The sequence below is a fragment of the Nelumbo lutea genome, chromosome 2, assembly GCF_056320005.1.
Source record: "Nelumbo lutea isolate HS-2025 chromosome 2, American lotus-T2T, whole genome shotgun sequence".
Classification (NCBI taxonomy): Eukaryota; Viridiplantae; Streptophyta; class Magnoliopsida; order Proteales; family Nelumbonaceae; genus Nelumbo; species Nelumbo lutea.
The window spans coordinates 27,365,819-27,380,291 of NC_142685.1; positions in this window are offsets into that span (position 1 = coordinate 27,365,819).

Genomic DNA, 14,473 nt, shown 5'->3' on the forward strand with positions numbered 1-14,473 from the left:
ACACTTTCCTATGAAAAAAAAAAAAACAAATTAAGCGCCCATCATCTGGTAAGATATTCCCTGTAGAACGAACTTAATTTTTATATATTTTTGCAGGGGAAATGAAAAATTGAAAAGATAAAAAATATTTGAAGACATTTGGATCGTTTACCTTACAGGAATTTAAAAGAAGGTAGTTGGAAGTCGTTTTCCAAATTTCAAAGGTGATTTTAACTCTCCTTGGAAACGAGAGTACAAGACAATTTATGGTGAATTTGATGCTGACCTTCACATACACAACAAGTGAGGATACATCACTTTCTACATTTGGGGCCAACCATGCTCTTCTTTTTCCCTTGTCACAATACTTTTATAGTGCTATTTATATAAAATATTATCTATCTACACTTATTTTCATTGGAATTCAAGTGAATCAGCTTTACTCTTTTACTTGCAAATGAATATAATATACTTATACTACTTCAAATTATTAATTAAATAAAACTCAAAAATAAAAGTATTAAACTAAAAATTACTTTAAGGGGGCGTTATTTTTTTAGATTCGAGAGTGGGGAAAGTTGGTCAGTGGGATTTTAATTTTCATTGACAAAGAAATCTATGTTCATTTCTCAGATTTATATAGGGACTAGTGAAAGCTTATTTTCCTAGGTATCACTTACCCGATTAAGTGATACACATCTCCTACCTGGATAAATTAACTTTCTTATTTAGGGGAAAGTTGCCAATACTTGGATGGGACAAAAATGCCCCTTTTAATAATAGAATTTTTATGGCTAAGATGATCATTGCCTTATTTACATAGGAAATAAAAGAATATGGGTAGATACACTAACCCGGATAAATCTTTCTTAAAAAACACTTATCCAGGTAAGTGCATTTACCCGGGTAAGTGACTTACCGAAAAGTGAACGAGGTATAAAAGCTTGAAGTTTGTATTTTCTAGATAATATAACTCGAGTAAGACAAATAATTAATATACTTTGTGATTAGATAGAGAAAAGAAAAAGAAGTTAATTATTTTCACCTATCAGAAATTTCTAAAAATCAGAATTTATGAAAATCTTCCCAAATAAAGTAGAATATAGCCCATAAACTCATATAGGGTTTGCAATAATTAAATTATAATTCAAAGGGTCTAATGCCTGCAAAAAAGGAACAGTGTTTATATATGCACATGTGTGTATTTATTAGCTATGATAAAAGAGAGGGCTCTTACTTCATTTCATCAATTGTCTATCCCCAGTATCGTCAAGACCAGATCTGCTTTTCACATAGCATTTTTCACACTAATTCCAAAGCACTTGTAACTGTACATTGGAAACATTTTCTATACTTTTAAGTTGCATGTCATTCATGGAAAGGAGAGATGCTCTCAATGCATGGCTGCAACCTACTCTGAGGTTGGTGTGCGGAATGCTTTGTGAGTAGATCTGATTTTAATATTGTCATCATCATCTAAGCCTTATCCCAACTATATGTATGAATTCTACTTTGCCATTGCATTCTGTTCAATATCATATTTATTATTAAATTATGAACATTTAAATCATTTGATTCATTTCTTATTACTTTCACTCAAATTCTTTTCGGTCTACCCCAGTATATCCTTATTAATTTTTGAATTTCTAGTTAAATAAAGCTAAAACCATTAAAGGATGATGCATCAAGTGGATTTCATGTTTGACTTGTACAAACCAGCTGACTCAAATCATATTGTATATACATGGCATGCACCACAGTGATGGGTGCAAAATGCACTTTTACGTGTATTTCTTGTCAACAAAAATCTCATTGCCTTCTAACAATCTGGCGTAGGTTTGGAGAAGTAGTAAATAAGATACTTTCAAACACAAACCTTTTTTGCCAATTTTGAAAATTTTATCGATAAATTCACTAGACTTCGTTTGGACACAGTGCTGGGTGCAAAATTTGTACCCGATTCAGTTTTGCTTTTGCTTGTTTGTAATTATCTTTGGCATTCTTACCTGATACAAAATGTATAGTTTTCTTTTTTACACCTAGTGGAAGTGCAAAATTTGCACCACCTTCTTCCTACTTCAGTTTTTTCACATGACAAAGTGGGGAATACATCATCTTTGCATTCTACCTCACTCCTAGACAGATATAACCCTCCTCCCACCTCCATTCTAGTTCATTACAAAGTAGATGTCACTTCATTTTTTGCTTCTCACAAACAAATAAGACAAAGTCAAACCAAAACAAAAGTGAATCAGAATTTGCACTCCCACGCATAGACTAATGCAAATGAAATTTGCATTACAAACAAATTGAGCCTTGGAAGGAGTACAAATACAAATATGTAGAGTGCAAAATCTTATATTTTGTATGTATTTGTGCTGTACATATTTGTATTTGTACTCTTTCCAAATTAAACCTTAAGAAAACATTGTTTACATGGAAATTCTGATGTCTTGATCCTTCAATTCAAATTCATTCTAGTTAGAGCAATGGATATTGATGGTGTGCGATCTAGTAGCTTCCTATTGGAGGACACAACTTGGGCATCAGACTAATGAATTCAGCAAGCCTAGCTACAAAAGAACAGTCAGAGTACTTGGGGTGGGCACTCTGATGCTTAAATTAGCGATGGATGTAAAGAATGCAAGAGAGCTAGAGAGTTTGAGTACACGACCGCACATACCTTTTATGGTTGAAGAAGGTGCCTTTATATAGGCATGGGTAGCCGTGGATCTCATGTAGTGCATTCGAGATCTCCAGAAGGGTGTGGCTTATTGGCCCACCACGCTCAGAGGTGGTTTCCACGGATAGTGACAAGGCTTGTCCGGTTATCCGAAGCAAGTAGCGCGAAAATCAGTTCTATTGGTCAAGCGATGTGATCACAGAAGATTTGGAAACGATAAATCACTTGCAACGGAAGCCAATTGCCACATCATGTAGGTTACCACCTCAAACCTCAGTCAGGTCGGTGAGTCCTTGGTGGGTGGTCGGCCCTCCTGCCGAGATGCATCTGAAGTGGCTCCAAGGTGAATTCAATTAACTTGATAAAGGCATACGGGTCATTGTCTATGTGACACCGAGGTATTATACAATGGTTCAAAAGTGTGATGTGGCACGATGTCATTGAAGTGCCAAATTACCCCTCATCATATATGGTTTGCTACAGGTTGAAATCACACTAAAGTCCAACTTAATTGAACCTAATTGTCTACCTAACAAAAACATGCTTTCAACCCCATAAGGTAGGATGTTATATTGATGTAAGAGGGAAATAATTGTCATCATTTCTCATTCTTAAAGTTGAGGTCTATCCACTGGTTCAATACTTCAATCCGTCCAACATTGTAATACTAATTATGAATGGATGTTAAGAGGATCTTGAGTGGGCTAAGGTCAGTTTTAATTTGCTTGAGATACTTAAAATGCTATGTATGAATATAGTAAAGAATACAATATAAACACTTAATAGAAGACTAATAAAACAAAACTAGGTCTTTTTCACATTATTATCGAAGGAGATGTGCAGAAGATAGCTTCGATCTTTCCTTGGTGTATCAACACAGTGATAGCCGATTGTAGGAGTCTTTTGCAGACATCAAACTCTTATCTCGCCTCCTTCACTCCTCAGACAGGACATGTACAGGAAGAAAAAGCAAAAATTCTGCAAAAGACAAATGACAGGCCAACTATATTGAACCAAACATTAACGGTGTATATCTGGATGCCATGTGTGAAATAAAAGAGTTCCATTGTAGCTTTCTTTTACGCTTCCAAGCACAAATCACCATCTGAAATAGTTCTAAGTTAATGGAAGTAATTTCACTAGTTCCAGTTCGGATTTCCTATCCACAATAACACTCTTTATGCTTCACTACAGCTGTACATTGAGAATATATCCCTTATTTATGTATTATTATTCATCAGGAGATATTCCTAATGCACAGCTGTAGTTTCATGTGGGTAGGATTTTAGTGGACAGGAAATCTCAATTAATTTGCACTATTTCAAGAAATGAGATGATCATCCCCCCTCCCCATCATAAGTTCAGATCTTCTCCCAACAAGCCTCTATAGCTACAACCGCAGGGGGCATCTCTTGTTGGAAGCATTTGTTGGGAGCAGATCAGTCGGCTTCCTTCCCCCTTCTCTCTTTTATCTTTTGCTTAACAAAATCCATTTCAATCAATTACGTTATAGGTTTACATGATTTCTTTCCCATGGCATCTGAACATGCTATAAACTACATGATTTCTTCTTCATTTAATTTATTTTTTATCCAAACCCAATGGAAGAATTGATCCAATCTGAATATTAACCGACCAAATTTAGATTGATCTAAATCAGATCCACCTGCAGCCCTTTGTAAATTTATAGAGACTAGTAATTAAGTACATGCGTTGCACGTGATAAATTTTTCTTCATATTAATTACTTAATTTTAGATATATCATAGTTAAGATAGTATTTGAAAATTAACAAAAGAAACAATGTGATTAAAAATAAACTTAAATATTTAGTATTTAATTATGACATTATGGGTTTCGTTGAAAAGTTGGATCATTGACCCACCATTTAGATAAGAAAATAGCTTTGCTTTTGAATTACTTTTTAATTGGGAAAAATTATAGTCGGAGTCAGTTGTACATTTAAAATTAGGCTACAAGTTGGTCCATAAACCAACAAAACTCTGATAATCGGCTCTACATTTCAAATTATAAAAACCCACGCTATGCCATCGGAGGCTTATGTGGCTATTGCCAACATGGGAATCTTAATTAGACCTGTTCATGGGCCGGGTAGCCCGACGGGCCGACCCAACCCGGCCCGATCTAAGTTGGGCTTGGATAGGATTTCAAGCCTGTGGGCTTGGGCCTAAAAAATTGGGCTCAATTTTTTTTTTCAGGCCAGGCTCGGGCTTTTTCAAAAAAGCCCATCTTGAGCTCGAACCTAACTTGATAATGTATTGTATAATAAAAATATATTTTATATAATAAAAAACATATATAGTACATTTTTTCTTTATTTTTCTTCTCTTTTTTCAAGTAATAATGAGATCTTTTATTATTTTTTTAGGTTTTGAGGTCTTTTAATATAAATAAATTAATTTTTAATTGAATTAAAAAGGAAAAAATATTTTTTCCAAATTTCTGGCTGGGCTCAGGCTCAGATCCAGGCTTCAGGCTTTATATGAGGGTCGGGCTTGGGCTCGAGCCTGAGCATATTTTGTTAATGTAGAGGCAAAGCCCGGCCTGGCTTGGCCCATGAACATGTCTACTCTTAATCCATGTTGGACACAACAAAATGCTTATGCTGAAATTGTCCTATAATGTTGGGCGATTGGAAAAAAAAAATGTTTTTAGTCTCTCTCTCTCTCTCTCTCTCTCTCCCTCACACTCTCACTCATAGTCATCTTTATCTACTCAACGACTATGTGATTTAAAAATAAATAAAAATGCTTTTTTGTTTTAATATTTACATTCTCTATATCAATTTCTCTCATTCTCTCTCTACCTATCGTTCTCCCTTAATCTCTATCATTCATTTTCTCAATCAATCTCTCATTCTCCTTTAATTTCTATCGTTCTCCCTTAGTTTCTCTCCCGCTCATCTCATTTTTTTATTTTCTTACACACTTATATGGTATTAATCAGATCGTATAAATGAACATGAGACGAACTTGGTATGGTTAAAAAATTATTACACTAGTTTGATAAAATATCACAAGAAGCTATTGGTTATGAAATTTACACAAACTGGAGAATGATAGAGATTGAGGGAGAATGAGATTTTGACCGAGAGAGAGAGAGAGTGAAGGAGAAGAATGAGAAAGATTGAGGGAGAACAATAGAGAGAGAGAGAGAGAGAGAGAGAGAGAGAGAGAGAGAGAGAGAGAGATTTTGATTTAGCTACAAACCGAAGCTGAGAAAGTGGGAGAGACAAAGTGAGTAGGAGATTGGGAGATAACTGCGAGAGTGGAAGAGAAACTAAAAACCTATTTTTGATAAAGTTTTTTTTTGTTGTGTCCAACATGGACTAAGAGTCCCATGTTGGCAACAACTATATAAGCATCCGGTGACATGGTAGGGATTTTTATAATTTGAAATGTAGAGCTGGTTGTCAGAGTTTTGTTGGTTTCTAAACCAACTTGCAACCTAATTTTAAATGTATAACTGACTTTGACTATAATTTTCCTTTTAAGCTATATATTTCATTTACACTATATAAAACATTTTTTTATTTATCACACTTAATTTTTGTTTGTTTATTGTATCATTTGATTCAAACCACTAATCCACCATCTAAAAATAAAAATTGTTTGATCTCTATGTTGATATTAAATTTTATATTACATTTCCCTCATTGATAAAATTATTTCTTATGTATAAAACTTTTTTTTTCAATATAATGAATGCACAATATTAGAGATGTACCCAATATTTTATTTTTTATAAATATATAACATTAGATATATGCCCAAAATTTTCTCTATTTTTTTCTTATTTTTGTGATTCTTTGTATTTTCTATTATTAAAAATTTTATTAATTGACCATGACATCATTTCATTTCTAGGTAGATTTTGAATTTGGCATTCCATTTTCATCATTAATAAAAATATGACTTACATTTCATAGTTATTTATTTTAATTTTTTATTATTTAATTATGGCATTATTTATTAATCCATTTGACCCCAAATGGTCGAACTGTTTACCCACCACCGGGAGGGAAGAAAATGGTTTTGTTTTCAAATTACTTTTTAAAATATTTATTTTTATACTATTAAAATTAATATTGTGGATTTAATTACAAGAATTTAATAATAAAAATAATATATCTTAAATATAGGATTTATTAAGAGAGAATAGGAAAATATTTGTATTTCCAATTGGTTTTAAATTTTACATTCCATTTCCATCATTAATAAAAATATTTCTTATTTATCATCCTTATTATTGTTTAATATGTATGTTAAAAATGTTCTCATTTTTTTTAATTTCTATTTTTTTACTTTATCTATTTTTTAATTTTATTATTTAATTGTGGCAACATGGATTAACCCATTTGACCCAAAATGATTTAATTTCTTACCACTACCTAGTTGAAAACACTATTTTTTGCTATGTAGATTTTAAAAGTATAAGCTTTTATGTTAATAGAATTATTAATTTATTAAGTATGAATTTAATTAATAGAACTTAATGATAGGAAGAAACAAAAATGACTTAAATATATGATTCAATGAACATAAGTGCAAGTTAATAACTTAGATGTTGGATTTAATGAGAGAGAATTGAATGCATTGAATATCTTTAAATTACCTTTTTTCAACTTATTTAATATCAATAACCGATTACCCTATTTGCCCTCTTTTTTTTTATCAATAAATTTAAATATAGAAGGATAAATTTTGTCCTTAGAAAATTCCAGAAATATTCTTGAGGTCATTCTTTTTTTTTAAGTAGTATAGATATAAATAGATATATTTAAATGGTTTATACATTTGGGATTGCCAGCACCTCATCTACGACCAAGCCAAGCCTAAACCACGAATTCAGATTAACTTAACCCGGTCTATGAAATCAATGGTAATGTCCCACAGCAGTGAAAAAGTATATGGAACCCCCACAGTAAGAAATCAAATGGTTGTGGGTCTCATGTATTTTATTACCGGTGTGGAAAGATATAATCGATTTCCACGGTCCACTTGGTACTTTTAATCTCAAGGCCAACTTGTTGGAAATAAATAAAATTAAAGAAAATTCAGTTTAAACAATGAAAATATAAATTCCAATGTTCTCAATAATTCAAATTTAAGTCAAAACATAAGGCTTACACATGCTAATCAAAATCCAATAGTCAAAGGTAGCATAATGATACAATAAAAGAGAAGCAGCACTTCTATATAACAAGAATAAGTTAAACTTATCAAGCTGTAGATTGAAGCACAATATAATGAGATCAATTGGGTCAAATGGTTCAGTGGTTCAATCATATGGGTCATCGGGTTGTTGACCAAATTAACGATAAACCGTTCATCGGTGAAACTGAAACAGACCTGGAATTCTGGTCAGGTGTCAGGTCAACCAGTTCAACTGTGGCTTGAAAACATTGGTTAGAGGGAGTAAAACGAGAAAATGGACTTTTAAGGCCCATTACCATGAAATGGCTAGTTCTTTCAATGGGTTATAACTGTTAACAGTTAGCTTAGTTAATCCAAATGACTCAAAAGGAATAAATGTTAAGTGGTCTATACAATACAACACTTATATTGGACCTTATTGGGCTATTGGCTCAACCTAGCACAACCAGTCAAAGTTAAACCCTATCCCACATCTACTTATTTCATGCAATGTGAGATCCCAATCTTCTCTTCTCAGTTCTCATCACAAGAGAAGCAAGAGTAGAAAGCATCAAATAACATTTTGAGTTCCTTAATGGTTGAAACTGAAGTTGGTTGATTACTATACCCCTCAAATATCTTATTATTTAATTATGTTATCCATTAAAAGACAAAACAATAAAGGGGTGTTTGACAACATGGCTGGTCTTATTTTTATTTTCAAAAAACCAAACAAATGGTCCTAGCTAGATTCCCTAAAAAAACAAAACGTTAAACACTTTTGGAGACAAGCTTTATTGCCAAAACTGTTAAAACTTCTTGTACATGAAAAGAAAAGTAAAACTTGTTAAAAGAGGTAAGAATATTAATAACAATAAAAACCCAAATTTTACTTATTCTTTGAATTCAACAAAATCAATTTAAACCTTAAAACTTAAAATTCATAAAACAACCAAGATTGTATCATTGTATGTCAGCAGTCAGCCTCACTCAACCTAAAGCATTGGTCGTATTGGGCAAACCCCAAGTGAAATCCCAAATTTGTGGGGGGGAAGAATTGCAGTATTGCAGTTTGGGCCCTCTGGATTTTTCACCAAACATTGTTTATAGCCTTTTAGGGTGGTCTTCACCTGTCAAACCCAAAAGCAGCAATGTGAAAACCCTCCCAACATGTTACTGCTTTTTCCCTTCTGAGTGACAATTCCACACTATTCCAATATCCACTCCTTTTACTCCATACCCATCCAGCAGCCAGTTTTCCTACAGCTCCATCTGGTCCAGCTCTTCAGCCTTATTCATGATTCAGAGCTGGATCACTTAAAAAGATCTGGTTCAACATCAGAGATTAGAAGAACTTTGAATGCTGGTCAATCATGATAGAGGGAAAGTATTGCTTTAGCTACAAAGTTGCTTTCTCTCCTTTCTTCTTTTTCTCAAATGGGAAAATGAAAACCAATGAATTTTTTCTGAGACTTGAACCTTTTTATATATCAAGGTTTTATTTCCCCACTATAAACTATTTTTTACAAGATCCAAAGTATATAAACTCTGAACTCTGTACAAGAATTATCTAGGATTTTTATTTCTGTGGAGCATTGGGACTCTTTAGTGTGAATATAAAGGAATGGCATGACAAATCTCTGATATTAAAGCAATTATGTAGCTCTGTTCATAGGGGACAACAGTCCTTCTGGTGCAGTCTTAATGCCCCACATCAACCCCATCAAAGTTCCTCCCCATCCAAATAAAAATGTAGCGTGCACACAAAGACCACCTTGGCATATTTCAAACCAGATCATATCTGAGAAACATGTCATGCAGCTGATTTTGAAATATTGTACAGCACTGGTTAGGCAAAGTTGTAATCAATTCAAGCATGGTTTCAAATCTTGCTTAGACAAAGCTGGAGCCTTGAGGGCATGTCAGTAGTGTAAAGATACCCTCTAAGAAAGCTGATTTGGATCTGCCATCCCAACTTGCCGGTGTAAGTTGAATTCACATCTTCTCCTCACAGAGCACGCCCCAAAAACGTTTGACAGCACATCCCAATCGTGTATTGGGAATATCTCCCAATGACAAGTCAATGTATGCTGAGATGTGCATGTGGGGTGTTTTTGGAGTGCCTTTTGTGGGGGGCAGATGTGAATTCGTATAAGTTATTTTACACTGCCGATCCCAATTCCGAATAAAGGAGAAGGGTTGTATCAGATTGGCAGTCAGCATTTAAAACTTTTACCAAATTCTTGTGATTATGGATTCCGAATTATTGTTTTGGTGTTCATGTTGGGACATTCTTGAAAGCGATGCACTATACCTTAATCCAAATGCCATGTCGAATGGACAATATGGCATCCAACACAAGGAATAATTAAAAATAGAATTCATGTATCTGATTTTAGATAATGATAATAATAATGATGATTGCAAGCTTATAAGAGATACTTAAAAAGAATTACATTCTTTAGAATACAAATTTATTGATGGCAATGGAGTGGCCAAATGCTTTGATCATCCTCAATGGAAGGGATCTTCTGTAATTGACCAAGGTTGGTAATGGGTTTGAACTTTGAACCAAATGCTAACACGAGTCTGGATGTGCTCCTCCTCACACCAACCTCGGTCACACAGCACGTCCTAGTTGCATATCAGGAACACCATTCACAATTCTCCTAACACAGTTTGATTGGATTCACCATGTTAATATTCAATTTGGATACTTTGTAAGGGCTCAAATGAAACAAATTTGTTCTGGGTCTACATTTATATATACAACCTTGCTTTGTACATGAATTGCATCTCTGTACATGAAGTTTTGGATGGGACACTTCTACTCTCTCTATATATGATACTGGGCCTTTTGTCTGCATTAGCCCACATCCTGACAAAGCATGCAACGACTCTTCATTTAAATAAAGACAAATACCAGAACTGCATCAAATTTACCAATACAAACAGACAGAATGACAACTACACGTGGGATTACTACATATATGAATTTGTGATTGTAATTTGAAATGAAATTGGAGAGAGAGATATTTGCTTATCCATAAAGTTTGTCTGACTTGACGTATCATGATCTTTCACAAGCTTACTTGCAGTTCTGAAACATTGGCTAGCTTTTCATAGAAACCACATGGTTCTGTTTCATGAATAAAATAAATTAAAAGTTTTTTTTTATTTTTTTATTTTTGTGTGTGTTAGGAAAAATAACTTGGATTGGACTTAACTCACGATTCCTTAATAAACATATGATATAATAGTTAGACCAAATTTATTGATATATTTAAATATAATCGAATCAGATAATCACATTGGATAAGGGTGGTCACAGTCATAAAATGCAGACCGCATATAACATTATTAGGAAAAGTGATGTATCACAAATTAAAGGATTAGAAGAGTTATGATAAAAGGAAAAGGACTTAAGTGGAAGTAATACGAAATGATTTAAGGGTTTATAATTTCAGTTCGAGTTTGTTATTCATGAAATGTTTTCACATCTTTATTTACGAGACATGACAACTACCTATTGAAAATATCTCCTTTGTCATTTAAGGGGAGATGTTCCTAATACATGGTGGTGTGCTATGTGGGTATGGATTTGTGGGTAGAAGATCCCGAATTGTATAATTTATCGATAAATTCATATTAACCAAAATCCCATATAATTCAAACAAGGTTCGGTCATCATCATCATAGGGGTGGATCTATGTTACATCCAATTATAAATAGGAGTGCAAGTTTGGCATTCGATTTGAAGAATGTATACAGCTTTTGAAAAAGGGGGGATTCAAATTGCAATAAATGCTCAACTTAAAACCTGCCCAAGTTGCAACCTGCTCGAATTTGAATTGAAATTGAGACAATCAGACACCATTTACAGCCCTACTTTTTATTGCAATTTTGAAGTGATTTTCAATTGAATGCTTAGAGTTGCATAAACTTGGGCCATGCCTTGCCAAAAGAAAACTTGAATCATGAAATCTCTTTTCAGAAACATGACTTGGTTTAGTCCTTGGTTTCATCTATTATCTTTTAGTATTCCATGAGGTCGATTTATCTTTGTTTAATAATACTTCTATAGGTGGAGTGCTGATTGGCCTTCAAGTTATCTCCAGATTCCCATTTGTGAATGGACCTTATGTCGGAGTCAACCCACGTTATGTGGGCTTTGCATTGGATTTGATTCACTTGGAACCACCTGGGCTGCAACTAGTATTAGTTGAAATTTTGGCCCAATAGCATAGACTTGCCAATGGATTGGCTCTGGTGGATCAGGCCCTTAATTGACTGTTAATCGATTCTATAAAATGGACTCATAACCGAACCAATAATTAGGGATGGCAATTTCTATCCTACCCGGTGGTTACTCGTCCTTAGCCTCCCTGATGGGGCGGATTTTTATGCTTAAATGATGGGTTTTGGGATTCTACAACCCATGCGGGTATGGGTAGGGTATGGTATTAGCCTAAACCGACCCTCCCTGATTCGCACAATATTGTTGGAAAGCATATAAAATTTATGTACTATGTGTTGAATTTAATAATATTTTAAATTTTATGTGAAGGATAATTGGTAGTTTATGTATTTTTTACATGTCTTAATCAAATAATTAGAAATCTTGATGTTTATTTGTATTATTTTACTTATTTATTGCTTATATATGACAAGAAATAATAGGAAATTAGATGTGGGTTTTAAACCCAACCCGCCCCTATCCTTGAATGCGGGGAGGGTAGGGTCAGGGAGGGTTTGGATTCTCAAAATCCAACTCACTATGGGTCTTGGGGCGGGTATGGGTTAGGAGATTTAAGGAGGTGGGTAGGCTATAAAATTTACAAAACCCTCCCCGAACCCACCCTGTTGCCATTCCTACCAATAATTAATCAGGATAATCATGTTTTACCCAATTATGCTTTACATCTATAGTTTAGTTATTAGCTATGATAATAACAATTTAGAACTTCATTCTTTATAACATAACCTCGATAAAAATGAGTAAGGGTCCGTTTGGTTCATGGGAATAGGGGTCTGTAATTAGAACCAAAATTAGACCATTCCAATTCCAACCATTTGGTTGGGTGGAGGTGGAATCGGAATCCTGTTCCCATTCTTGGTGGGATGGTATTCCCCCTCCCCCTCTCATGGGAATGAGAATCCATCCCAGCCAATTCTGATTCTGATTCCAGTTTCAGCCTGAACCAAACAAGCGAGCTGAATAGATTATTCCAACTCTGATTCCAAAGGATTTCAATTCTGATTCCAAGTGCAAACCAAATAAACCCTAATATTGTAAACTGTTTATATGTTGATAAAACAACTATTTTTAATATCTATAAAATTTACCTTTTAAACAAAATATAACAAAAAATTACAATAAAATCAGTTTGAATATATATATATATAACAAAAAATTACAGAAAAAACTGAGCCTAACCCAATTGTTAATAAGTAACAAACCACCGATTTGATCGGTTTGAATATATATATATATATATATTGACAGCTCTACAATGACAAAGTAGTATTTCCTTGACAGAGGCCCATTTTGATGATGAGTCCATTTGTTGGCTTTGGAGTTTGGAGAAACGCCTAGCTAGAAGCCTAGAACTAGAAGTGCGCCTTTTCCCTTAATCACATCTTTGGTGTTTTCCTGTTACGTTCTTTGATTCCTACCAAGTGTAAGTTGGCTGGAACCTTTAGGCCCAAGCCCAAAGTAAAACATGTGGGTTGGGCCAATAGGCAACCCTAATTATCTGTGAACACTTTTGGGACTCTATAGTCTAAATTCTATTCGTAGGCAATTTCCTTCCCTGGATCCCGTGACTCTGATCTTTAGCCTATTCATGTGTTTGGGCTGGATCATTTAGAAGAGCTCCCATGTACAAGACATTGTCGCTTCCATCGGGAATGTCTTCCATGAAAGAGGAGATGTTTTCAATGTAATGTATGGTTACAGTGTCTTGTGACGGGTAGATATTCCCAATGCACATAAGGGATGGGCGGTGAGGGCGTACTATATATGTGATCGAGAAGCCAATCCCAATACATATAGGTGTTCCAAAATGAGAGGGGGAGTGTTTGAATATAGTTAGATGTGGGAATAATGAATCCCATACGGGCTCTCCAGTTCAATATCTCTTCACCTATTAACTCTTTAGATGAGCTTACATGATCAGTCGTTAGGTCAATCCATGCAAGGTTTCAGTGGATATGTATCATTGGTCAAATACAAGGAACACATGGAATTCCTATGTATTAATCGTTACTTTTCATTTGTATTATTAGACTGACACCAGCATGTATCCGCTTATTTCAGGTCTATATTGGTTGATATGGATTTGATAGGTATTCATAACCCCTAACCCCACTCCCTCACTCTAATAACTCCTATATCAAATTTCCTAACTTTTTCTTTCTCATTTATTACTCCCTTTCTCTCCCACTCTAATATAAACCACTCATACATTTAAGCAAAGTTTTGAAATTCAAATTTGGCAAGCCATTCTAGCACCTAATTTAAATTTGACACAGTTTTGGGTATAGAAACTTAGAAGTAGGTAATATGAAGTGTAAGGGCGACGGTTATGTCTAACCTTGAAATCTAAAGAGTTGGCTCAAGTTAATGAACTGGAAAGGGAAAAGGAAGAGAGGAA